This window comes from Podarcis bocagei (genome assembly GCF_964188305.1).
Source record: "Podarcis bocagei genome assembly, chromosome: 5".
In the NCBI taxonomy this organism is placed as follows: Eukaryota; Metazoa; Chordata; class Lepidosauria; order Squamata; family Lacertidae; genus Podarcis; species Podarcis bocagei.
Window position 1 is genome coordinate 37,341,945 of NC_138129.1, and position 24,760 is coordinate 37,366,704.

At 47.7% G+C, this 24,760-nt stretch overlaps 1 long non-coding RNA gene across 1 annotated transcript; it reads left to right on the forward strand.

Moving 5' to 3' along the window:
• The first annotated feature begins 20,013 nt into the window (after window positions 1-20,013).
• LOC308587559 lies at window positions 20,014-23,254 on the forward strand. The gene is made up of 2 exons (XR_014008450.1): window positions 20,014-20,091; window positions 23,111-23,254. It is a non-coding gene; the product is annotated as an uncharacterized lncRNA (long non-coding RNA).
• The last annotated feature ends 1,506 nt before the right edge of the window (window positions 23,255-24,760 follow it).

Genomic DNA, 24,760 nt, shown 5'->3' on the forward strand with positions numbered 1-24,760 from the left:
GACAGGAGCGAGAATTGTTTTGCAGCATTAATTATAATGCAAATGGTGCTCTGAATATTTCTGAGGAAATGTTCAAGCCAGCGTATTAGAGCCTTAATAGTCACAAATAATACATCTGAAATGGCAAAGACCCCAAGTTTAATGGAGGAAATGGGGTGCATAAACCAAGGGAAATTCATGTTACTCATTCCCTGCAATGACACTTATTCTTTCAGTTGGGAAGAAAAAAAGATATGGCAACAAAGCGGTGGCGTTGATGTGAAGATTAGGTCTTTTTCAATCTGGAAATGGGAACTTTGTTTGGAACTGGTTAAAATTTCATATGTTGACCAGTCTCAGGCACATGCAACATGCTCCTGAGGACCAGTCTAGATGAGACACAATCCATACAATTAGCAATTACATGAATTGCATTAAATTGCTAATTGTGCGAACACCGTCTTGTCAAATGTAGCCTTAATTTGCTATGTCTAAACTGACAAGCACTGGTGATGTCACTTCCCTGACCATTGCATTTGTTTGAAGAAGATCAGGTGTATCTACTCCAGTATACCATGGTTTAAAAAGGTGTGAGGATGGAAACCCCATAATGGGAAAGGTGCTATGACTGCTACAGGCCTTTGGAGAGTGCCATCTCTTTCACATTTCACATCACTGGTCTTTTTAGCTGGAGATACCAATGACTGAACCTGAGGCTGTCTGTCTGCAAAGCATACCCTCTGCAGTGGTCCCTTCCCCAAAGGATGATGAGCAGAGCGGCTGGGATCTCCTCTCCAGGAGTCTGCATGCTCTCATGCTCATGCTAAGCCATAGTTTCCCTTAGTTTTACAGGCAAACTGAGCCAAACTACATAAGCACACTTAACAGTGAGTGGGAATTGCTTCTTCACCAGTATGTTTGGTGTATATTTTTACAGCTTGATTCATAATAGATGAGCTTAGTCCTGAAAAGTTATCATCTGCAGTTTGGATCATTAGCAGAGACTACTGAGGAAGCTTTGTCTGCTGGTGTTCTTTAAAAGAAGACATTCCATGTGCATGTCTCTTTGAAAAGCAACAAAAAGTTTTCCTTTTGCAAACAGCCTCAATTTGCACAGCTCCAGTTCTCTGATGTTGATGTGCAATCTTTACTTTCATGGAATTAAAAAGGGTCCTTCAAACACGAAAGAAGCATTGAATCAAGGTAGGCCTGGCATTAAAAGGGATAATTTTGCATAAGCACGTAATTGTTTTGCATACTGGGCTCAGATTAGGCATAGCTACATGCAAAAGGATGCTTGCTTGTTGCTGCTGCTGCTGCTACTACCACATGTGACAGTTAGATGGTCATAAACATCCCTATCAAACATCCATATCCGTATCCAAGGGCAGATCATTATTTGCAGCTCCTTGGTTCTGACCTCTGTTTGATAAAGTTGCCTTCTACTTTCTACTAAGTCAGAAGTTACCAACATCCTAAGGTGGATCCAAAGATGATAGCATAATTACCTAGCAAGCTCACCCTACCTGCATTTATAACTAGATTCAAAAGTCCAGAACATGCCGCCCCCCCCCCCAAGGTTTTCTGGCAGCAACTCCCTTATGAAGACACCTAGGGCAACAGAGTAGAGTATGGCAGGTAGAACCAACCAATTCCAGTGGGGAATTACATTTTAATACTTCATAACAGCCAGAGATATTTGTGCTCCTGAGAAATGATAGGTATGCACTCTGAAATGGAGGGCGTCTGACCCTCCCACTGTCCTTAAATGGTGTCCTTGCTTGACTGTGATGAAAACCCACTCCTGCCCTCTTACATGCTTAATCTAATAGTTCAGTCTCATCCAGAACAAATGTAATGTAATTACACTTTGAGTAAATATAGCTAATGTTCTACTTAGGTCTCCTGAAAGAGATACCTGCCCTTAAAGACTACAGGCAGACATCTTGCAAGTTGCACGCGCATGAATATTACAAATGAAGACGGTGACATTTTGGTATACGCTGCAGTGAAAAATTGGAGCTCCGTCTCCCACTTCATTGCACTGCTGGCCCCATCTATCATAGTCCTTTTAAAATGGCAACTCTCCTGGCCTGATTGACATGGGATAGATTTCCTGCCATGAAGTTTTGAGGTCAATCAATCACTTATGTGTTATTGACCTCCAAAACTGAAAACGTGCACCTGGGGCATTCTTCAGTTAGCCCCTGATGTCGATTCCATTCCATTTTAGAGGCAATGCATACAGAACATAGGGTGCAGATCTGCAAAATGCCACCAGTTATAGCACAAATATGTTCATGCGGAAGGTAATTTTATTGGGAATTAGACATATTGCACTTGGTATTCCAAATGATTGGGAATCACTTTGAACAACCAGATATGAGGTTTTACCAATTCAGATTGAATATATACAGGATATTGAGCCATGTCTGGGTTCTACCTTTGGCCCAGGTGATGATTTTGTTCATTAATGCAATTGTTTTTGTTTACAGTGACATGCTTAATATTGTCATAATCCTGGGACCACGCTATCACACTGTTGAAGAGGCAGAGAAGAGATCAAATCTACACACAGCACAGAACCCAGACAGCTTTATTTTTCCCTAGGGCTCTAGAGCTCAACTGGCCACCATCTTCCAGGTTGAGTAGGATGTGTTGGGGCTTGTGTTTAGCATTTCAACCTCAATTGCCAATCAAATTGAACCAAGATCTTGAATATTGTGAATCACAACTGGTAATGGAATCCAGAAATGCAGGACAGCAATCAGGGATGCTGTATCAGCAATCAAGAGCAATGTAGACTCTGAAGAAGGAAACAACAGCAGCAAAAATTCTTCACTTTCTGCTGTTGATTAGGGACAGAGAGGTATATATGGGAGTAGCCACTCCATCAGGTATACTGGATCCAGACCAGTAGTAGTCAACATGGTGTCCTCCCAATGTTGTGGATTACAACTCACATCAGCCTGAGCTAGCATGACCAACATTTTGCAATCCTAAGCAAACGCCCTAGGGAGTAAACCCCACTGTACACATGGACTTACTCAGTGCTTTTTTTCTGTGGGGGCATGGGGGTACACATACCCCTAAACATTTTGTGAATCTAAGTTTGGCCTCATTGAGGGGCGGTATTTTAATATGTGTAGGAAAATGAGAGTAGCCCTAAACATATTATTTTTTTTTAGAAAAAAAGCACTGGACTTACTTTCAGATAAATATGCATAGAATTGAGCTGTAAAGTTTTCCTTTTATTTAGGTATTCAAATTCTGTGATGGAATCCAGTATGGTTAGCATTATTCTCTGTGCTGTTAAAGATAATGCTGCTGATTTGTTTTGCATTTTTCTTTGCATGTGTTAGAATATCAGGTTTAGCATAGTGACTAAGAGACTGAGCTCCAAAGGAAAAAAAAAAATCTCTGCTTTGAATCCCACACCTCCATAAACTTACTTAATATCCTTAGAGGAGGAGATGCTCAGCCTCAGTCTCCCCATCTGTAGTAAGGGAGATGATGATGCGGATGTATCTTCCAAGGGTTGTTATAAGGATTACAACCAAATAATACATGTGTAGTGCTTTGAATGCTCGAAAGCACTGTAGAAATGTTAAGTATTTAATATTGCTTGTCTTACTCCTGCTCCTCTTTAAACTACTAAAAATACAATGCATTTTCATCTTTAATATTTCACCCCACTTTGAAAGTGCAAATGTAAAGTATTACACTTGGGCAAATGTAAATGTAAAGTATTACACTTGGGCAAAAAAAATGAGAGGCACAAATACAAGATGGGTGACACCTGGCTTGAGAGCAGTACATGTGAAAAGGATCTAGGAGTCTTGGTTGACCACAAACTTGACATGAGCCAACAGTGTGACGTGGCAGCTAAAAAAGCCAATGCAATTCTGGGCTGCATCAATAGGAGTATAGCATCTAGATCAAGGGAAGTAATAGTGCCACTGTATTCTGCTCTGGTCAGACCACACCTGGAGTACTGTGTCCAGTTCTGGGCACCACAATTCAAGAAGGACACTGACAAACTGGAACGTGTCCAGAGGAGGGCAACCAAAATGGTCAAAGGCCTGGAAACGATGCCTTATGAGGAAGGGCTAAGGGAGCTGGGCATGTTTAGCCTGGAGAAGAGGAGGTTAAGGGGTGATATGATAGCCATGTTCAAATATATAAAAGGATGTCACATAGAGGAGGGAGAAAGGTTGTTTTCTGCTGCTCCAGAGAAGCGGACACGGAGCAATGGATCCAAACTACAAGAAAGAAGATTCCACCTAAACATTAGGAAGAACTTCCTGACAGTAAGAGCTGTTTGACAGTGGAATTTGCTGCCAAGGAGTGTGGTGGAATCTCCTACTTTGGAGGTCTTTAAGCAGAGGCTTGACAACCATATGTCAGGAGTGCTCTGATGGTGTTTCCTGCTTGGCAGGGGGTTGGACTCGATGGCCCTTGTGGTCTCTTCCAACTCTATGATTCTATGATTCTATGATTGACAAGCAGATTATGAATCCACAAACAAACAAACCTTGGAGGATTTGTCCATTAGCTATCCTTTGGTTTGAGCGTAGTTAAAAGTGTGAGATGTCCTGCACAGTCTCAAGAGTTCAGAATGGGACAATTGGTGCAGGTGGGGAGAATTTCTGGTATTAGGACCTTGAGCGAACTTTCGTATTTGTAACACTGATGTTCTACTGCAGTTAATGCATCACTTCAACTCTGCGATACGTTTTATGGTGGTGAAAGTCTTGGTATGAGGCATGTTAGTGTGTTTCCGGGAGAGGCAGACATTGTAATGGAGTAAAGCAGAGTGTTTTATGCAATCATCGTACACTTCATATACCTGATTCTCAATACAGCCACTAAGACGTGCCCTTCTATGCACGGGCTCAGGGTTTTCAATTGGATTGTGTGTCTGGCTTTTCAGCAGACAATGAGGCAGGCAGTGGGTCCCTGAGTGGCAGCTACATTGCTTTTCTGTCATACATGTCTGATAGCCATTGATCAGCACGGCAAGTCGCCAGGGAGAAATCAAGCCTCAAGAATATCTTCGGAATATTATACAACCTACTTTACAAGTGTTGGGTTAAAGTAGATATTGAGCCCGAAGAAGCAGCCAGCCTACAATCCCTTCTGCCTCATTAGCAGGATGCCTCGCATGAATGTACAAGTGGAATTGGATGGCTTGCCAGAGTGAACACTTAAAATTTCTTGGGCTATTTCAGGAACTGCATGATAACTGAGCTGGGGGAAAGATGGCTGGAGAGTGCTAGTGAGCAGGGGAAGGCTGCATTAATGGAAATTGCATGCTGCTAGTGGATAAGAAGTGGAATGTGATAGAGCAAAGAGAGGCAGGTACTTTCTTTATAAAAAAATTATTGCAGGCTTTCATGGCAACCCCAAAAGAGGAGCAGAGGAACAGAGGAATACATTTATGTATGCTAACACTATTTCAGAGAGAAAGAGAGAGAGAGAGAGAGAGAGAGAGAGAGAGAGAGAGAGAGAGAGAGAGAGAACTGTTTTATTAATAGAAATCACAAAGCTAAGCCCACAATCCTCACCTCAGTTACCTGGGAGTAGGGATGGAGGAAGATGATTCAATTCGGTTTGTATTTAAAGGTGAATTTATCAAATTTGCACGAGAGAGAGAGAGAGAGAGAGAGAGAGAGAGAGAGAACTCAAACATAGACATCCTACAAAACCTGTGCCTACTCAATTTTTGCAATGCAGTTCTCCAGCCAAACAATGGCAGAAAAACTAACTAGCCAAGTTTGGACACAAATACAACAAAAAGAAAGAGATTAGCTTTATGAAACTTGGTCTGCTTTCATTGATTTTAGTAACAAACAGGATGAAAGGATGAATCTACCAAAGATTCATGGAGAATTGTAGAAATATGTTTTCATATGGTATGAACAATTTTAATGTATTAATATTCACTAATACAAATGTTTATCAAACTATTTATTAATGTAGTCTGCTGATAGGTTTTATTGGTATTATTGCCTGTGGGTCCCCTCTGATTTTTTTAAAATGAAAAAGTTATAGTACAGTGGTGCCTCGCAAGACGAAATTAATTCGTTCCGCAAGTCTCTTCGTCTTGCGAGTTTTTCGTCTTGCGATGCACGATTTCCCATAGGAATGCATTGAAAATCAATTAATGCGTTCCTAGGGAAACCGCCTTCAGACCAGGTCCGGGGACAGTCTGTCCCCGGACCTCTTCTGAAGGCTGGGGGGGGGGACAAGGGCTTTTCTTCCCACCCCCAGCATTTTAAAAAACCCCGGGACAGCGGAGGACTTCTCCGCTGTCCAGGCGATCTTAAAATGCTGGCGGGCGGCATTTTAAAATCGCCCCGGACAGCGGAGGACTTCTCCGCTGTCCGGGGCGATTTAAAAGCCCCTGGGAAGGCAGGCAGGGGGGACAAAGACTTTCACCCCCTGCCCGCCTTCAGAAGGTGTTCCCGCCCCCAGCCCCGCTTCGGAACAGCGTTCCGAAGTGGGGCGGCTGGGGCAGCTGTTCCCGCCCCCCCTCCCCGCTTCGGAACAGCGTTCCGAAGTGGGGCGGCTGGGGCAGCTGTTCCCGCCCCCCGCTTCGGAACAGCGTTTTAAAATGCTGGGGGTCGGCAGCGAAGCGTTCGCTGCCGACCCCCAGCATTTTAAAATCTCCCCGGGACAGAGAAGTCTCTGCTGTCCTGGGACACGGGGAGATTTTAAAATGCTCCCGACTTCTCTGCTGTCCCGGGGAGATTTTAAAATGCTGGGGGTCGGCAGCGAACGCTTTGCTCCCGCCCGCCAGCATTTTAAGATCGCCCGGGGCAGGCGGGGGGAAGGCAGGGGGGGGGAGCAAAGACTTTTGCCCCCCGCCGGCCTTCAGAAGAGGTCCTCTTCTGAAGGCCGGCTGTGGGCGAAAGTCTTTGCTCCCGACCGCCAGCATTTCCCTATGGGCTTTCGTCTTGCGATGCAAGCCCATAGGGAAATTCGTCTTGCGAAGCGCCTCCAAAACAGAAAACCCTTTCGTCTTGCGGGTTTTCCGTCTTGCGAGGCATTCGTCTTGCGGGGTACCACTGTATATGAACAAATATAACTGAACACCAAGTGTTAAGATCTTTAACTGAAGAGTCATAGCATGTCATAGCAAAAATTGGGTTTCCTAAGAAGGGGGAATTAGCACAGAATTCAGAATAAGAGAATATGTAGCTCATTATAAAAATAGACAGATTGGGTATATATTCAGATTGGACTGGGAGCTATGTTATTAAGAGAACACTTCAAACCTCTGATCTGCTACACTGGAAGGGGTTTGAATGAGGTTGAGGGGTTCCCGCACTGGAATGACAGGCCAATGCATAACTATTGCCAACGCATAATTTGTAACACAACACAGCACAAATTTGGGACACCACCTTCTGGGTCCGCACTCCTGCACAGATCAGGTGACCTGCTTGAGATCACAGCCCCTTTGGGTGGCATGAGTGGCATGGCTCTGAATGTGGCAGTGTTGCTCTACGAAGTCCTGCTGCTGGCTACCAGGGACTTATATAATTCTGTAGGTGTGGAGGAGCTCCGAGAGAGGTAGAGCAGAGTGCAAGCGATTAAGGAAGACTGGGGAGGGGAAACTGATGGGAGGGTAATAGATGCCAGATACACATGTGGAGGGCACAACAGGGAGTCAAAATGGGAATAGCACTTCACCTGAAGAGGCATGTGTCACTTGCTTGGAGAGGTAGGAAGGAAACAAAACAAAACAAAACCAGAGAGGGAAAGCAAACCCAAACCCTGATGTTACCTGTTCCAAAGCAAAGGGGGAAGAGGTGTTCTCTCCCTCTGGAGTCTGCTGAGGATTTGGAGGTTGCCCTTTGTCGTCATTATTATTATTATTATTATTATTATTATTATTATTATTATTATTATTATTATTTATTACTTATACCCCACCCATCTGGCTGGGCCTCCCCAGCCACTCTGGGCAGCTTCCAACAGGATATTAAAAACACAAGAAAACATCAAACATTAAAAACGTCCGTAAACAGGGCTGCCTTCAGATGTCTTCTAAAAGTCAGATTGTTGTTTATTTCCTTGACATCTGATGGGAGGACGTTACACAGGGCGGGCACCACTACCAAGAAAGCCTTCTGCCTGGTTCCCTGTAACCTCACTTCTCGCAGTGAGCGAACTGCTAGAAGGCCCTCGGCACTGAACGATGTGGTGGAGACGCTCCTTCAGGCTGTTTAGGGCTTTAAAGGTCAGCACCAACACTTTGAACTGTGTTCAGAAACATACCAGGAGCCAATGTAGGTCTTTCAGGACTGGTGTTATATGGTCTCGGTGGCCACTCCCAGTCACCAATGCACTGGGGTTGTGTGAGCTATTCTATACACATTGTAGAATAGCTAGGTACTCTGTCTGTGTGATAATGAGATGCAGTTTGTTGTTGAGATGGAAAATGGAAGGCAGGCTGAGCTGAGCTCTTGTGGAGCCTTCATTTGAACACTCCAGGAAGGAGCAGGATTTGTGCTGCATTTGCAACTATCAGAAAGGTGTTCAAACATCCAGAGAAGAAATGTGTTGAGAAGGTGCCAGAAAGCACTTTGCACACTTAACACAATTCAGACTTAATACAATTCATTCCCTCCCTCCCTCCCTCTCACACACACCTCAGCTAAATAAGTGAAGCCAAAACAATAGATCATAGATTCAAGAATTTTACTCTCTAAGTGATGTTTAAAAAATCGGGTCAGTCTCTCTTTATCAGTTAGACCTTGCTTTCCCTCCACTGATACCAATCTTACAAAATGAATTTATAAATGGAGAATTATATCAGACAATCAGCATTCCAATATGGAGAAATATCTTGCAAGTGGGAATGTGGGTTGAAGAGGGACATAACATCTTACCATATTACCAAGCATTGGTAGCATCAGGACAAATCACTCTCCCTTTATTTTAGTCAAAATAAAAAAATTCCTTCCTGTAGCACCTTAAAGACCAACTAAGTTAGTTCTTGGTATAAGCTTTCGTGTGCATGCACACTTCTTCAGATACCTGAAGAATACCTTTTATTTTGACTATGGCAGACCAACACGGCTACCTATCTGTAACTGGAACCTTTATTTTAGATTTTCCAACTCAGATATGTGGCAGAACAGCTAATAAGCAAATATGGAAATCCACATAGGTGGAATCTACACACATATAAAAACTATTCTGAAAATGTTTTTTTAAGCATTTTTTTAAAAAATACATTGAATTTTCCATAAGGCTCACCATTACCATCTAGTGTCACATTGTATATTGCACTTAAAAGGCATGTGTCAGGGGTTTAGGAGCAGAGGCAAGGCCAAGGGAGGAAACAGAGAGCGAAGGGGAGGAGGCAGAAGAAAAGATGAGTGATGACGACGACCCGAGATCTCCTAGTCTTTCCAGTGAATCAGAGGATTCACAGAAAGGAGCACCAGTGGCCAGGGCAAGGGGGGAGTCTAGGGGGGCACCCCAGGAAGATAGAGCCAGAGGGGACTCAGGGGAGAGCAGTTGGAAATCGGGACCAGCGTCACCGCCAGGGAGCAGGGAAGAAGGAGGGAGCCAGGGGGCAAGCGCTGGCAGCTCACCACAGGAGGGAGGGCATGAGTCAGGAGTGGCCACACCTCCATCGGGGAGCGAAGAAACGGTTAAGAGGAAAGTGGAAGGCTGGGCGCGCGCGCCAAGTTCAAATGCAGAGGAAGGCGGCGCAGTAAGCAGCCCGGAAAGGGAACCAGGTCCTAAAGCCCGGCGCAAGGAGGCAGGAGGGTCCGGGTCAGCGTCAGAAGAATCCAGGAAGGAAGAAACCCCGGGGGGTAGAGGGACCCAGAGGAGGACAGTCAGGCGGAAAAGGTGGAGCAGGGCTAGGATATTAAGTTGGTGCACAAGGGGCGGAGACTCAGACGGAGCTTCGCCGATCTAGCCATTAGACGTAGAGTTGCAAGTAGCAGCTTGAGAATGGAAACTGTAACTCAATAAAGACTTTTACTTAATGACCGCTGGCTAGCGTGATCCTCTGTGAGCTAGGATCTTGAAGCAGCTCTGACAGTAAGCTCCGTCTCCCAAAAATTGTGGGCATCTACAGCCTCGAGGAGAGGAGAGAAGCAGGTGCCTACTAGCTAGCTCACAAACGGCAGACAACATGACGGCTGAGCAGCAGATAGAGGAACTCAGAAAAGCAGTGTCACAACTGACTGCCGAGGCTCTCGCATCCAGGAAGAGAGAGGAGGAGGCAGCTGCCGCCTGCAGGGATCTCCAGGTCAGGTTAGACGTGCTGACAAAGCAGACACCCCGGCAGGAGGGAATTGGGTTGGCGAGACGAACAGGCGGGCTGGTCTCTCACTTCGATGGGAACCTGCAACAGTATCCCAACTTTAGAGCAGACGTACTGTGCGCACTGCAACTGCTGCATAAAGACTTTAGAGATGAGCAAGAGAGAGTGGGATTCATCATGTCTCATTTGCATGGGGATGCTAAAGCATGGCTACGCAATTTATGGAGAGATAAGGATCCGGCGCTCCAGAATGCAGATGCCTTTATTAAAGCGATGGATGGGTGTTTTTTATCAAGCATTGACGTGGATCTTGCCCGGAAGGAGGTGCATGGGCTAAGACAAGGGAGGGCCAGCGTCAGGCAGTACCATGCCCGCTTTTTCGCCTTGGTCAGTGCCCTGGAGTGGGACAGAGATTCGGCCCCTGTAAGAGACCTCTTTTGGGAGGGGTTGCACAGCTCGATTAAAGATGAGATCGCGAGGGGGGAGAGACCCCGAACCACCCAGGAGGTCGTTCAGAGGGCACTGGCAGTGGGGGTGAGGCTGGAAGAACGCCCGTGGAGCAGGGACGAAGGGCGTGGAGGGCGCGAACCAGCCAGGGGCCCCTCCTTCCTTCCCAGAGAAGCAGCGCGGGCGCAATCCACGCCTCCGCCAGGAGGAGGAGCCGAACCTATGGAGGTTGGAGGTGCAAGGGCTCAGTCAGCAACCAGAGCCCTAGCACCGGCAGCAGTGAAAGCGAAGCCTCCTAGAGGGAACAGGAAGTGTTACGTCTGTGGGGAGCCAGGGCATATGGCGAAAGAGTGTCCCCAGAGGCTCCACAAGCTCACTGCAGCCTCGGCAATGGTGACTGCAGCAACGCAGCAAGGAGGAACACAGCAGGGAAACGAAGCAGTCTGGCTGGAGGAAGAGGCCCTGGGGCCCAGCCAGACGTGTTAGTGCCGCAGTCCCCAGAGATTTTACAGCCCGTGAACCCCCTCCCGCCCAAACCAGTGGTGAGGTTCACCGCATCTCTCCAGCTGCCCAATGGAATCACCATGGACGTGCCCATCACAGTGGACTCGGGCAGCAACGCGGACTTTATAGGGCAGGACTTTGTCGACAAGCACGCTATACAGTTGCTGCCGGCCACACTGCCCCTGCAGGTTGTCACGGTGGATGGCAGGGAGTTGCTAGGGGGGCAAGTGGTGAAGCAGACGCCGCCAATGGCGATGCGACTTGGGAATCACAAAGAAATCATCAGCTTCAATGTCACTCAACTATCAGATACGCCCATTGTATTGGGAATGAGTTGGCTGGACAAGCACAGCCCAACGCTGGCTTGGTACCAGAGGCAGCTGGTCTTCGGCTCTTCCTTTTGTGCTGAACACTGCATCGTGCACCGGCAGGAAGGAGAGGAAGAGGAGTCACAGCTGCTGCTAGGCACGCTGCAAGCGATTCCCCACAAGTACGCAGAATTTTTGGAAGTTTTCTGCGAGAAGGAGGCGGACAGGCTACCCCCTCACAGACCATATGACTGCAAAATTGACCTGCTGCCGGGGGCGGCGCTGCCTAAAGGGAAACTGTATTCCATGTCGGAGGACGAGCTGCAGGAACTCAAAGAGTTCATCGATCATAATTTGGAGCGCGGTTTCATCCGAGAGTCCAAGGCAGCGGGGGGCAGTCCTGTATTCTTTGTTAAAAAGCGAGACACGCCCCAAAAAAGACTGGTCGTGGACTATCGCATTTTAAACAGTGTGACCAAGCCGTCGGACTTCCCCATGCCCCGAATCGACGACCTCCTGGCGAAGGTGCGGAAGGGAAAAGTGTTCACCAAATTAGACCTGCGAGGGGCGTACAACCTCATTCGCATGCGGGAGGGAGATGAGTGGAAGACGGCCATGTTCACGCCACTGGGTACCTACGAATACAGAGTTATGCCTTTTGGACTGCAAAATGGCTCCCACGTTTTTCAAGCTTTCATGCATCACGTGTTGGCGGGACTTCTCTACAAGACGTGCGTCTGTTTCTTAGATGACATCCTGATCTTTTCGGAATCGCAGCAGGAGCATGACAGGCACGTCAAGGAAGTGCTGACCAGACTAAAGCAACATAGGCTCTACGCCAAGCTGGAGAAGTGCCAATTCGACGTGACGGAGGTGGATTTTCTGGGCTACAAGTTGTCTGACAAGGGGCTCGCCATGGACAGCGCCAAGGTTCGAGCGGTATTGGACTGGAAGAGCCCACGCAACCGGAAAGAGGTCCAAAGGTTTGTCGGCTTTGCGAACTTCTATCGCAAGTTTATCAAGGGCTTCGCTATGCAGACAGCGGCCATCACAGACACGCTTAGCTCCAAGAAAAAGAAGTTCGTTTGGACAGAGGAGGCGGAGCAGTCCTTTCAGGCACTCAAGCGTCTCTTCGCGTCGGAAGAGCAGCTGCTTCACGTCAACCCCAGCAGGCCGATGAGGGTGGAGACAGACGCCTCGGACAGAGCCGTGGGGACGGTCCTGCTGCAAAAGGACCAGCAGGGGGTGTGGCGACCGGGAGCGTTTTACTCCAGGAAGCTCAGCAAGTCCGAGCAGAACTACACCATCTGGGACAGGGAGTTGCTGGCCATTCATGCAGCGTTCAAAGCGTGGAGGCACTTCCTGATCGGCGCCAAGCACACGGTGCAGGTTTGCACGGACCACAAGAATCTGGAGCACTGGCGCACGGCACAATTCCTAAACCAGAGGCAGATACGCTGGGCTGAGTTTTTTGCGAACTTCGACTTCCGCATAGAGTATGTCCCGGGGGACACTAACATCATGGCGGACGCCCTCTCCCGTAAGCCACAGTATCTGGAGGACGCAACGCCAGCGGCAGCCATGCACATCTTCGCACCAACAGTATGGGCGTGCGCCGCGGCCACCATGGACCTGGAGGCGGTGCGACGAGCATTGCAGGATGACTCCTTCGCGCAAGCAAAGATGGCAGAGGTGCAAAGGGGCAAGGCTGTGGCCGACGGTTTCCAGCTACGAGATGGATTGCTCATCCGTAAAGGGGCCATCTACGTGCCGGGAGACGACCTTCGCGCCAAGGTGCTGCAGCAGCTGCACGACGCGCCCACGGCCGGGCACTTTGGCAAGGAGAAGACGGTGGAATTAGTAGCCAGGGATTTCTGGTGGCCTGGAATGAGAGGGGAGGTCGCAGACTACGTGGCGAGGTGTGACACCTGCCAGAGGGCCAAACCAGTGCACAGACCGCCGGCCGGACTGTTGGAACCGCTGCAAACTCCGGTCGAACCTTGGGAAAGGGTGGCTCTGGACTTTGTCACGGATCTGCCCAGCTCGAGGGGCAAGACGGCAGTGCTGGTGGTGGTGGACCTGTTTTCCAAGATGGCCCATTTCATTCCGTGTGCTAAGGTGGCCACGGCGGAGCAAACCGCCAAACTGTTCATAGACCACGTGTTCAAGGTTCACGGTCTGCCACGGTCTATTCTGTCCGACCGCGGGCGGCAGTTCATCTCGAATTTCTGGCAGAAGCTGATGGGCTTCCTAAACGTCAAGATCAACCTGGCGTCGGCGAGGCACCCGCAGACCAACGGGCAAGCGGAGCGGGTCAATGCCATCATGCAGCAGTACCTGAGATGCTATGCGAATCAACAGCCTGCGACGTGGGTGGATTACCTGCCGCTTGCCGAGTTCGCCTACAACAACACGAAGCACGTGTCCACGGGGGTCACGCCGTTCTTCGCCAACAACGGGAGGCACCCCAGAACCTTCCCGGGACTGGAAAGAATGGGGGAGGGGGAGCCGCAGACGGCAGATGCGTTCGCGTCGGAGCTGCAGGAAGTCCACGATCAGCTGAGGCGCCACCTGGAGCTGGCCAAACACGCATACAAGGTACAAGCGGACAGACACAGAAGGGTTGGCGAAGAGCTCCACGTGGGAGACTGGGTCTGGTTAGCAGCCCACGCAGTGCCGGCCAGGTCGTTGGCCAAGAAGAAACTAGGGCATAAACAACTGGGGCCCTACCAAGTCGAAGAGCAGGTCAACCCGGTAGCTTTCAGACTGGCACTTCCGGAGGGTTCCAGAATGCATCCGGTGTTCCACAGATCGGTGCTCACTCCCTACAAGGCACCGCACAGGTTCCAGGAACCAGGAACGGCGCCGAGTCCGGTCAGAGACAGAACAGGGCACGCGGGAGTGGCACAGAAGGAGCGCATCAATGAAGTCACGGAGATTTTGGACTCCAGATGGGGGGAAGAGGGGGTAGAATACTTTCTCGCCAAGGAGGGCACCCCGGCCAGTGCGAACAGCTGGGTGCCGGGCTACGCCTTGGACGAACCTCTACTCAAAGACGAGTTTCATGCCCTCTTCCCACATAGACCTATGCCAGCAGACCTTTTCGACGACTGGCTTTTCACGCCAACGCTTTCTGCCAGCACGTTCCGGGGGTTTGACTCGGACGAGGACCCGATACGAGACGCCCGTTCCCCGGAGGGGTCACCCTCGGGATCTGCCTCAGAACCCTCGTATTGGTGGGACGATAGACCAGAGGAGCAGTGGCGCAGGAAGTGGCAGGAAGGTCCAGGACGAGCAACGCCGCCAGGAGGAAGTGAGGGAGAAACGGACATGGACGTTTTCGGGGACGACCCTGGTTTCGAGCACGGCGGCACAGAGATGGAAGCGGAGGTGACCGTCGTCGACGAGAGCAGGGAGGAAGACCCGAGAGACTTCAGATGGAGGCCCGCCATGGGAAGCGAACGATATCCGACGTTCGTCCCTTTGCAACAGCAGCACCCAGCTCCAGCACCGGAAGGAGGGGAGGGGGGAATGGGGGGCTTCGAGGGGGGGATGGATGTCAGGGGTTTAGGAGCAGAGGCAAGGCCAAGGGAGGAAACAGAGAGCGAAGGGGAGGAGGCAGAAGAAAAGATGAGTGATGACGACGACCCGAGATCTCCTAGTCTTTCCAGTGAATCAGAGGATTCACAGAAAGGAGCACCAGTGGCCAGGGCAAGGGGGGAGTCTAGGGGGGCACCCCAGGAAGATAGAGCCAGAGGGGACTCAGGGGAGAGCAGTTGGAAATCGGGACCAGCGTCACCGCCAGGGAGCAGGGAAGAAGGAGGGAGCCAGGGGGCAAGCGCTGGCAGCTCACCACAGGAGGGAGGGCATGAGTCAGGAGTGGCCACACCTCCATCGGGGAGCGAAGAAACGGTTAAGAGGAAAGTGGAAGGCTGGGCGCGCGCGCCAAGTTCAAATGCAGAGGAAGGCGGCGCAGTAAGCAGCCCGGAAAGGGAACCAGGTCCTAAAGCCCGGCGCAAGGAGGCAGGAGGGTCCGGGTCAGCGTCAGAAGAATCCAGGAAGGAAGAAACCCCGGGGGGTAGAGGGACCCAGAGGAGGACAGTCAGGCGGAAAAGGTGGAGCAGGGCTAGGATATTAAGTTGGTGCACAAGGGGCGGAGACTCAGACGGAGCTTCGCCGATCTAGCCATTAGACGTAGAGTTGCAAGTAGCAGCTTGAGAATGGAAACTGTAACTCAATAAAGACTTTTACTTAATGACCGCTGGCTAGCGTGATCCTCTGTGAGCTAGGATCTTGAAGCAGCTCTGACAGCATGTTTTATTTGCAACTGTATAGCTGAGTCCATAGACTGATGTCGTTTGAAGTTCTTTTTTCTTCTTCAGCCAGAGTGCTCATAGCTGACCATATTCTTCCCAAACCTCCAAATACTTGTTCTCCATTGTTGAAGCCTACTGTTTCAAAGCATAAACACCAATCTTTCTGTAACACAGTACAGCTAAATGGAATTGCCTGGTGCTATTAAGCATTACTGTTGGCAACTGGAAAACAACAACAACAAAATCTGCAAATAAGGAACACATTGGAGCTGCAGTGCGGGACTGATGCACATCAGCATTCCTATCACTCAGCTTCCCATCCCTTGATCATTATTCAACATTCTGGAGCTTCCGTGTGAACTGCTTCCACTGAAAAGCGTCATCCTTGTCTCAGCGCCACATCTATCCTGATAGCGTCTATATCCCCCCCACTCCCAGTCTTGATCTGGAATGGATTAGGCTTGCCTGCTTTAACACTGGCATTTCAGTTCAAAGGATTAATGCAGCCTCCATCCCAATGGGTGCTTAGCTTTTGGGTGCTCCTTTCTTAGGGCTTGTCCACACTTGTGCTGTGCCTAGAAAGCACACGTCTGAGTGGTTTCCCCCTTGCACCGCTCCTTCCCAAGGGAAAACCAGCTCTTTAGCAATAGATTGGAACTCATCTTTAGTGGCTTGGCTATTCCAGCAATGGAATCTGTGCTGGATCCAGGAATTAGAAGGGCCTCACATACAGTCTACTTTCCCCCTGCCCTGCACTAACTGGTTTGGCACCCACAAACTCATAACATAAACTACGGAACTTGCTCCTGCAGAAGGTAGTGATGGCCACCAACTTGGATGGCTTAAAAACAGGACTGGGAAAATTAATGGAGGATAAAGCTATCAATGGCTACTAGCCATGATGATAATGATAATGATAATTTATATCCCACCCTCCCCAGCCAAAGAATGGCTCAGAATGGCTAACAACTGTAAAAATATCACAATTTACATAAAATCACAGTCAGTTAATTGAAATACATTCTAAAATCAATTCAGAATCAAATTAATGGCCACCATTGGGCTAGAGTTCTATGAGGATTACAGAAGGAGAGAGGGGGTCAGACTGTGCCCTGGCCAAAGGCCTGGTGGAACAGCTCTGTCTTGCAGGCCCTGCAGAAAGATGTCAAGTCCCGCAGGGCCCTAGTCTCTTGTGACAGAGTGTTCCACCAGATTGGGGCCACAGCCGAAAAAGCCCTGGCTCTGGTTGAGACCAGCCTAACCTCCCTGTGGCCTGGGATCTCCAAGATGTTTTTATTTGAAGACCGTAAGGTCCTCCGTGGGACATACCAGGAGAGGCGGTCCTGTTGGTACAAGGGTCCTAGGTCGTATAGGGCTTTAAAGGATGCCTATGCTCTACCTCCACAGCTGGAGGCAGTAATGCTTCTGAATAGTAGTTTCTGGAAGCTGCAGGAGGGGAAAGCATTCTTATGCTCAGATCCTGCTTGCAGGTTTCCCACGGGTATCTGATTGGCCACTGTGCGAATGGGATGATGGACCAAATGGGCCACTGGCTTGATCCAGAAGGCTCTTCTTATGTCCATCTGGTTTGGTATTGTCTACAATGACTTGGAGCAGCTCTCCAAAGTTTTAGACAGAGGTCTTTGCCCTGCCCTGCCTGGAGATGCTAGACATTCAACCTGTTGCCTTTTACATACAAAGCATGTGCCCTGACTGTGAGCCAGTGCCTTTCCCCTTATTACTGTTTGATTGTAGCAAATGAACAATCTGGACTTTGGGCGACTCATTATATGATATCCCCCTTGCAATGGCTTTATACTTCTTACATCTTGAAGGGGCACCCAACCAAGTGTTCTGTTGATTAAGCATCATTATAAATCAAAACAGGCAAATCAGAACTGATCCAGCAAAGCCGTTCATCCTTGATTAGAAGCTGAGCTGAGCTCATTTTTAGTTCTCTGTGAATTTAGTGGGCTTCGTCTCCTTTTCAGACTTTGACAGCGCAGCTACAAAAATGCCACCAGTGAAATGTGAAGAAAGCCACATTTCCAATATTCGGGGCTAACACCAATCAGAGGAATCAAAGAGAGACAAAGGAAATAGCTGGGAAGAGACTTGTGATATGGTTAAACAGCAAGAAAAATGCTTACTGGGATTTTAATCTCCCACTTTAGGAATTGAAGTGAATCAATCAGATAATGGGGAAAGATTATATTGGGTTCAGCCTGCTAACAAGCACAGGTAAAGAGGCTGGCTGGCTGTGCAGATTCTTTGCAGTGCCAGCTCCACTAATTACGTCTTTTGCAAATGCAGAACAGTGTGTTTATTATTTTATTTTTCTAAAAAGGAAAGAAGTCATTTGGGGGAAGGTTTTTAAACTGCTTTATTTTCTCCCAAATGAAAAATGAATGTTCTTTGTTCCCCCCTTGCTTCTGTGGCAGCAGGAAGACATCGTAATCTATGCCTTGGAAATGAGCACAGTGTAATTAACACCTCTCCTTAGTCTCAGACACAAAAGAGGTCGCTAAGATGAACAGCATTCAGAACGGAGCTAAGCGCATCGCTCTGGCAATTAGTGCTTTATTAGAGCTCTGTGCTCACGACTCTTACCCATGTGGCCTCTTAAACTAATGCATAGCCCCCGTCACACACACACTAATAACTCTTCCTAAAGAGGGTGTTCTTGCCATGCATCTGCCACCAACACAGGAGGGTTTTGTGATGCTGGGAAGCTTCTGTATTGCATTTTTTGAGCCTTTCTGGCTGCACCCATACGAAGAAAACTCCTGCTACTCTACACAGTTGCCGGTAATAGATTGGCACAAGTACAGGCTGACTGAGATCCCCAAGGAGGGTTGGAGAGAGATTTGCATATGCTAATTTATAGGTATAGGCGCAACATTAGAAACAATTGCTGCAATTTAATTAGAAATACATCTCACCATAGTGGGGAATACCCTCTCCCAGGATGCACAATTAAGACTTCCATTTTGTGTAATCCATTTTGCAATGACTGAGGTTTGTGCTTTTATCCTCGGGTTGTTGTCTTTTTGGAAGTGCCTTAATGATTGCTTTTTAATTTTTAAAAGTTTTTATTGCTGATGCAGTTGCTGTCTTTAGAGGCTTACATTTCCTCCAGCTACTAGGTAATGCTACCAATTTGGTTAACATAGGAACATGCGATGACCCTGCTGAATCAGGCCAATGGCCCGTCAGGTACAGAAACCTGTTCTTACAGTGGTCAAGCAGCTTCATGGGATGCCCATGAATTCTAGCGTTATGAAAGAAACTTCTCTCTATTCACTTTCTCAATGCCATGCATCATTTTATAAACTATCTAGTAGAGGCATCTCATTTTATTTATCCATTTGCAGCTTTTGCACCCTACCTTTCTGCCTGATAACAGGCCTCCAAGACAATAAGTGAGAACTGATAGATAACAGAATAGTGAGATTCTTTGAAAAGGCTGCAATGACTTATGGAGGCTCAGTGCAGGGCTGTGGGGGGAGCAGATAGATGGTGATAGGAAACCTTCTCTCCCCAAGCACTAAATACTGTTGTCGCAGCTGTGGGTAAGGTTTTCAGAGAACAACCCCTTCCCTCCTAACATCCTGCATACTTTTGCTTGGGCCTGCCTTCTCTTTTACTAATGGTTGGAAACACAAAGTGGTCCCTCCTGAAAAGGCATGGGAGCCAGTTTAGGAATAAAAGCAAGCGCCCACTTTGTCGCAGCACACTGGGCTGTAGCGCTGCCTCTCTTGAAAGCCAATTGCAATGATATGTTATTTGGCTGTGATAACAGATCGCAGAAATGATGTGGATGGAAGGAGCCCCTTGTTTAACTCATAGAAGGGCAAATGATGGATTTCACAGCCCGATTATCAGAAATTGGCCAATATCCCAGCAAGTGATGTATACGGCAGTCAGATGAGAACTGCTGGAGAAGGATGTGTGGGCTTATGAATAAAGTGCTTGATTAGGGCTTGCTGATAAACCCCATGTGAACCCAGGCACTTCACTCCCCATGCATAGCGAAGATTGCTTAAATGCGACTTGTTAAAACACTCCAACAGCTTTTAGGTACTCAAATCTGAATTCTTAAAGAATAGTGAATGGATTATTTCTCCCAGTCTGGGGTGCAGTGATGACTTCTGTGTTTGTGTGTGTTCCAACAGCCAGTACGGATCATATCGCCAGATGCCTGAATCTCAGTACTCTCAATGGAAACAACTCACACATTCACGTGTGAGCGATGGAGCGATGGGAAGGGACGGATGAATGCCTGAGACCCAGTCAGGTGTATTGCTTTCACGTATTACTTTCCTCAGCTATTCCCACTGCCAATCAGCTGGACAGCATAGAAGGGGGAAGCAAATGGGATCTCAAGTGCTCTGCCTCCATCTGCTCCGTAGCTGATTGCTGCTAGCAACTGTGCTCCCTCAGCTGTTTGGCAGGCTGCAGGGATTGAAGGTGCATGAGGATGACTGTCCCCATGGACCTTCCCCACCCTTGCAGTCACACTTTCTCCAGTGGTTGCGCAGCTTGCTGTCAGGAGTAGGTCAGCAGTAAAAAACAAAGACACTGGTATCAGCGAAGTTAACACTTTATGCAAAGAAACCAAAGCAGTGCAGGCCTACCTAGTGATCACAGCAGCTCTTCCCAGTAGCTCTTGCCTCAACGAGGCAGTTGTGAGGACTGAAGGTCTCTGCCTTCCCTTCTCTAAGAACCCTCCCAGGTTCCTTCCGCAGCAGCCTAAGAGTCCATCGTCTTGTCTCCTGTTGCTCCACTCTCTTCATTTCTCTGAGTGTTCTGGCAGACAAGGTAGGAGGGGAGATGGTTGCAGCAGGAGGTGGAGACTCCCTGGATTCTTCGGCAGCCTGCCACATCACTATCTCCTGGTCCCCCCTCTCTCCTGCCTCTGAGTTTGGACCGCTCTCTGCCACAGCCTCTTCCTGCTCACTAAACCCTGTTGACTCTTCAGCTTCTGACACCTCCCCCCCCCCAGTCTGCTCCCTCTTCTCCCATTGACCACACATAGTCATCCTACCACCAATCCCCTGGCTCTGAGCCTTCTTCCCCAGGAGGTTCTCGTAGGGGTTCCCCAGCTGATGCCTCCCACCACTCCTCTTCATCCAGTCAGTCTACGACAGCTGGGGCAAGTGCACAGAGTTCTGTCTCCCAAGCAAGGTTGAATTAGTTGGTGGAGAGGTGGCAGGGAAATCCATGACAGGTCACAGGAAAGCACATTCAGAGTTTTCCTCAAATAATTGTGGGCACCGTAGTTTACCCGTCAAACAGTTAAAAATCCAAGTAACCCTTAACAAACTACAGTGCCCAGACCTTTTTGAGCGAGGGAATGTGCTTCAAATGTGCTCTAAAGGTATAGTGTGCAAACAGCCTATGTGTGAGAGGGGCTCACATTGGGTTGGCTTATTGTCTAGGAGAGCCCTATACACATTCATCAACGCATGTGTAAAGTTTCTTCACAAACTCAGCAAATGCAGATGAGGTGAGGGGCATGGCAGCAGTGTACACTGACACTTTCTTGTGTGTTGTCTCTTCTGATCTTTCTAATAACAATGATTACTCAGATCTGAAGATAAATTAGATAGATAGATAGATAGATAGATAGATAGATAGATAGATAGATAGACAGACAGAGAGTTTATTCCATCCTTCAACTGTATCACACTTAGGGCAGCTACATCTGTTTAAAAATAAGCAAATTCCAACCAAAAATAATAAAACAATCAAGCCTTAATGGGATGCTAAAACAAAGACAGGTGCTGCATATAAAACCAATCTAAAAACACTTGGGTTGGCAACATTTTGCAAATATCCACCCATTCATAGTCCACACACTTTCTCATCTTCTAGGGCAGTGTTTCCCAACCACTGTTCCGCGGCACACTAGTGTGCCGCGAGATGTTGCCTGGTGTGCCGCGAGATGTTGCCTGGAGGGAGGCGGGCGAGTCGGGCGGCGAGAGGCGGGGCGGCGGCGGTGAGGAGAGGCCGCCCAGCGCAGGGCTCTCGCCGTCTGCCTGCCTGGCTGCCTGCGAGCTCGGCGGGCAGCGCCTCCGTCCGCAGCGCCTGCCTCGCGGCTCTCATTCCCTGCCCCTGCCAAAGCTCACCCAGCCAAGCCGCGCTCTCCTTCCTGCCTCGCTTTGCTGCCTCCTCCCCCCCCCACCCCCAAAGCTTGGAGGTTCCCCGGCAAGGGGGAGGGAAAAAAATTGAAACTTACACTTTCGTGCGTCCCTCCCGGCGTGACGCTGCGCGCTGACGTCACGGGGCTGTAATGGTGGTGTGCCTCGAGATTTTTTTCATCAAACAAGTGTGCCTTTGCCCAAAAAAGGTTGGGAAACACTGTTCTAGGGCACAATAAGCACTGGGGTACTTTAAAGAGTTTGATGTGAGTGTGATAATATATCCCAGATATTTAGCTTCTGATCTTTTTGCAAACAAAATGCTGCAGCTCTGTACTTGAGCACACACTGCATCTCTCTCTCTCTCTCTCTCTCTCTCTCTCTCTCTCTCTCTCTCTCTGCGAAATTTACAGGGCCATGCTTGGCAGATAACAACAGAACCTGCCTCTTTTGTTGAAGCTTGAGAGTGTCTGGTGCTTTTATCCTAAATGTCTCCAGAGTTTAAATTCCCAGAAGTGGCTGAGTTACTGGGCATCAGAATGCACTGAAGAATGATAGGTGATCAAACATACTGCTGACCAAGAGAAAGAGATCCAGCTCATTTTTACTGCCTTGTAAGCAATGTTAAAATAAGGTCATGTCAGAATGATGCCTTTCATACCCACAAGAAAAAAAGCACATGCTCACAGCCTGCTGAAGGCGAACAATGTTTGACAGCTAACAGACTTCATGTGTGTGTGTAGACTAAGCAGGGTCTGCAGAATTCCTTTTGCAGACCATATTGGGTAGGCTATATCCTCCTATGCTCCTGGATGCCAAGGGCACTGTTATAAACAGCTCCTTATATTGTTCAAAAATGTGCGTGTTTCATTTAAGGCTTAAAAAAATAATAATTCTTATTTATTTTAAAACTAATTGCATCCTCACAATCTTTTTTTTTTTTTTTACAACACAACCAGAAAAAGGGGATTAGAATAAAATAAAATTACAGACTGCATAACAGAGCAAAAGCTTTGTGTGATACATTACAGTAGGCGACATTGTGGACAAGGTAAATACATTACTATGACTCAAATACTAAAAATAACATAATCCTCTCTCTTTTTTTTGTTTTTCCAGGTGTGTGTGTGTGGCTTAATCCAATAACTGTTTACTCAGGAAGCAACATTACTACATCTAGAGATGCACAAAGGCTTGGCGTGGGAAATGACTGTGTTCTCTTTTGGTAGTGAAATCAATAAAGTTAAACCATTTCATCTTAAATGTATCCAGGCACACCATCTATGCGGGACCATGGGGGCCCGACCCCCCCGCCCCATTTTCACTGAGGGGGCAGGCCGCCCTCCATATTCCACAGCTGGGCAGGCCCTTTTGGCTGTGGTGTGCTCTGTTGGGCCCTCCCATGGCTGCGACTAAGGCCTCCTCCCACTTTGTGACATCACAGGCCATGCGTGTGATGGGCTCCCACAATGTTGGGCGGAACTCGGCATGCCTGAACATGCCATACTTTTCCGTGTATAAGACTAGGTTGTTGTTGTTTGTTTTAGAAAGCTAAAAAGTGGGGGTCATCTTATACATGGGTGGATGTTTGATTGGTTGCTGCCATGGCTGTCAATGGGTGTGTTATTGGTTGCTGCGTCAATGGCTGTTGTTGTTTGGTTGACGCTGCGGCAATTGGGCGGGTGATTGGCAGCTTCTGCCAGCAAGGGGACAGGCAAGAGGTGTATTTTTTGATGCGTGCGGGTGAGTGATTTTCAGCAAATTTCCTGAAAGAAAGCTCAAATAGGGGGCTAAGTCTTGTTTTGTAATGTTCAGTGCCAGGGCCTCATAATATAGGGGGTCTTGGGGTCTTGCCAACTGGGCAGATCTAGGCCCAGTTGCTTAATAACATTAAATATGTGACCTATGGGTCTATGACTGTATAACAGTTACAAAAGCATGGACTTACTGTTTAGTAAAGTTAGAGGGAATTTCCAAAAGGCGGTGCTTTGTCCTGGATATTAGGCAAGTCAATTGAAAAGCTCAACAACTTTTGGGGGTTTGTCTAAAAAAACTCAGTAACTTTTGGGTGACCTGACTTTTATTTATTGAAATATGGCAACCCAACCCTAAGTAAAGTTCCATCCGTATATCATACGCAAAATTTCCAACCCACTTAATCTTTAACTTATTTATCTTGCATTTGACTTTTCAACAGTTTATACTTTTTCACAATAACATGTTCATCATCTGTACAAAACATGAAAATATCATGAAAATGCTTTATATTAGGGGAATTTGCATGCAAAAACATGTGCATTTGGCAAAATCACCGATACATGGATGTGATATGTGGAGAAATATGCATTAAAATGTTGAAGAATTTTCATGAGGCCTATAATAATAATAATAATAATAATAATAATAATAATAATAATAATAATTGCATGCTGTTGAGATATGCAGTGAATTTAAGTTTAGAAAAATAAGAAAGTGAAAGTGAAAAGCTTTCTCCTGGTATAATGTTCCCCTGCTACTTTTTGCCTAAAGTAGCATCTGCATAGATACTGATGTTTGGTTGAAGCTCTTCTCAGGTCATACTGCTCTTTATTTAATATCTATCTTCTGCCATCCAATTCTCCCTATCCTATATTTCCATACTGAATTCAGATTTAAACATGAAAATTGAGCAAAGCAAAATGCACAAGTTTTATTCATCTGCACATTGCAGTCTAAGAACTTAACTGGCACAGAACCGTATATAAATCACCCCAGTTGTGGGATGGAGGT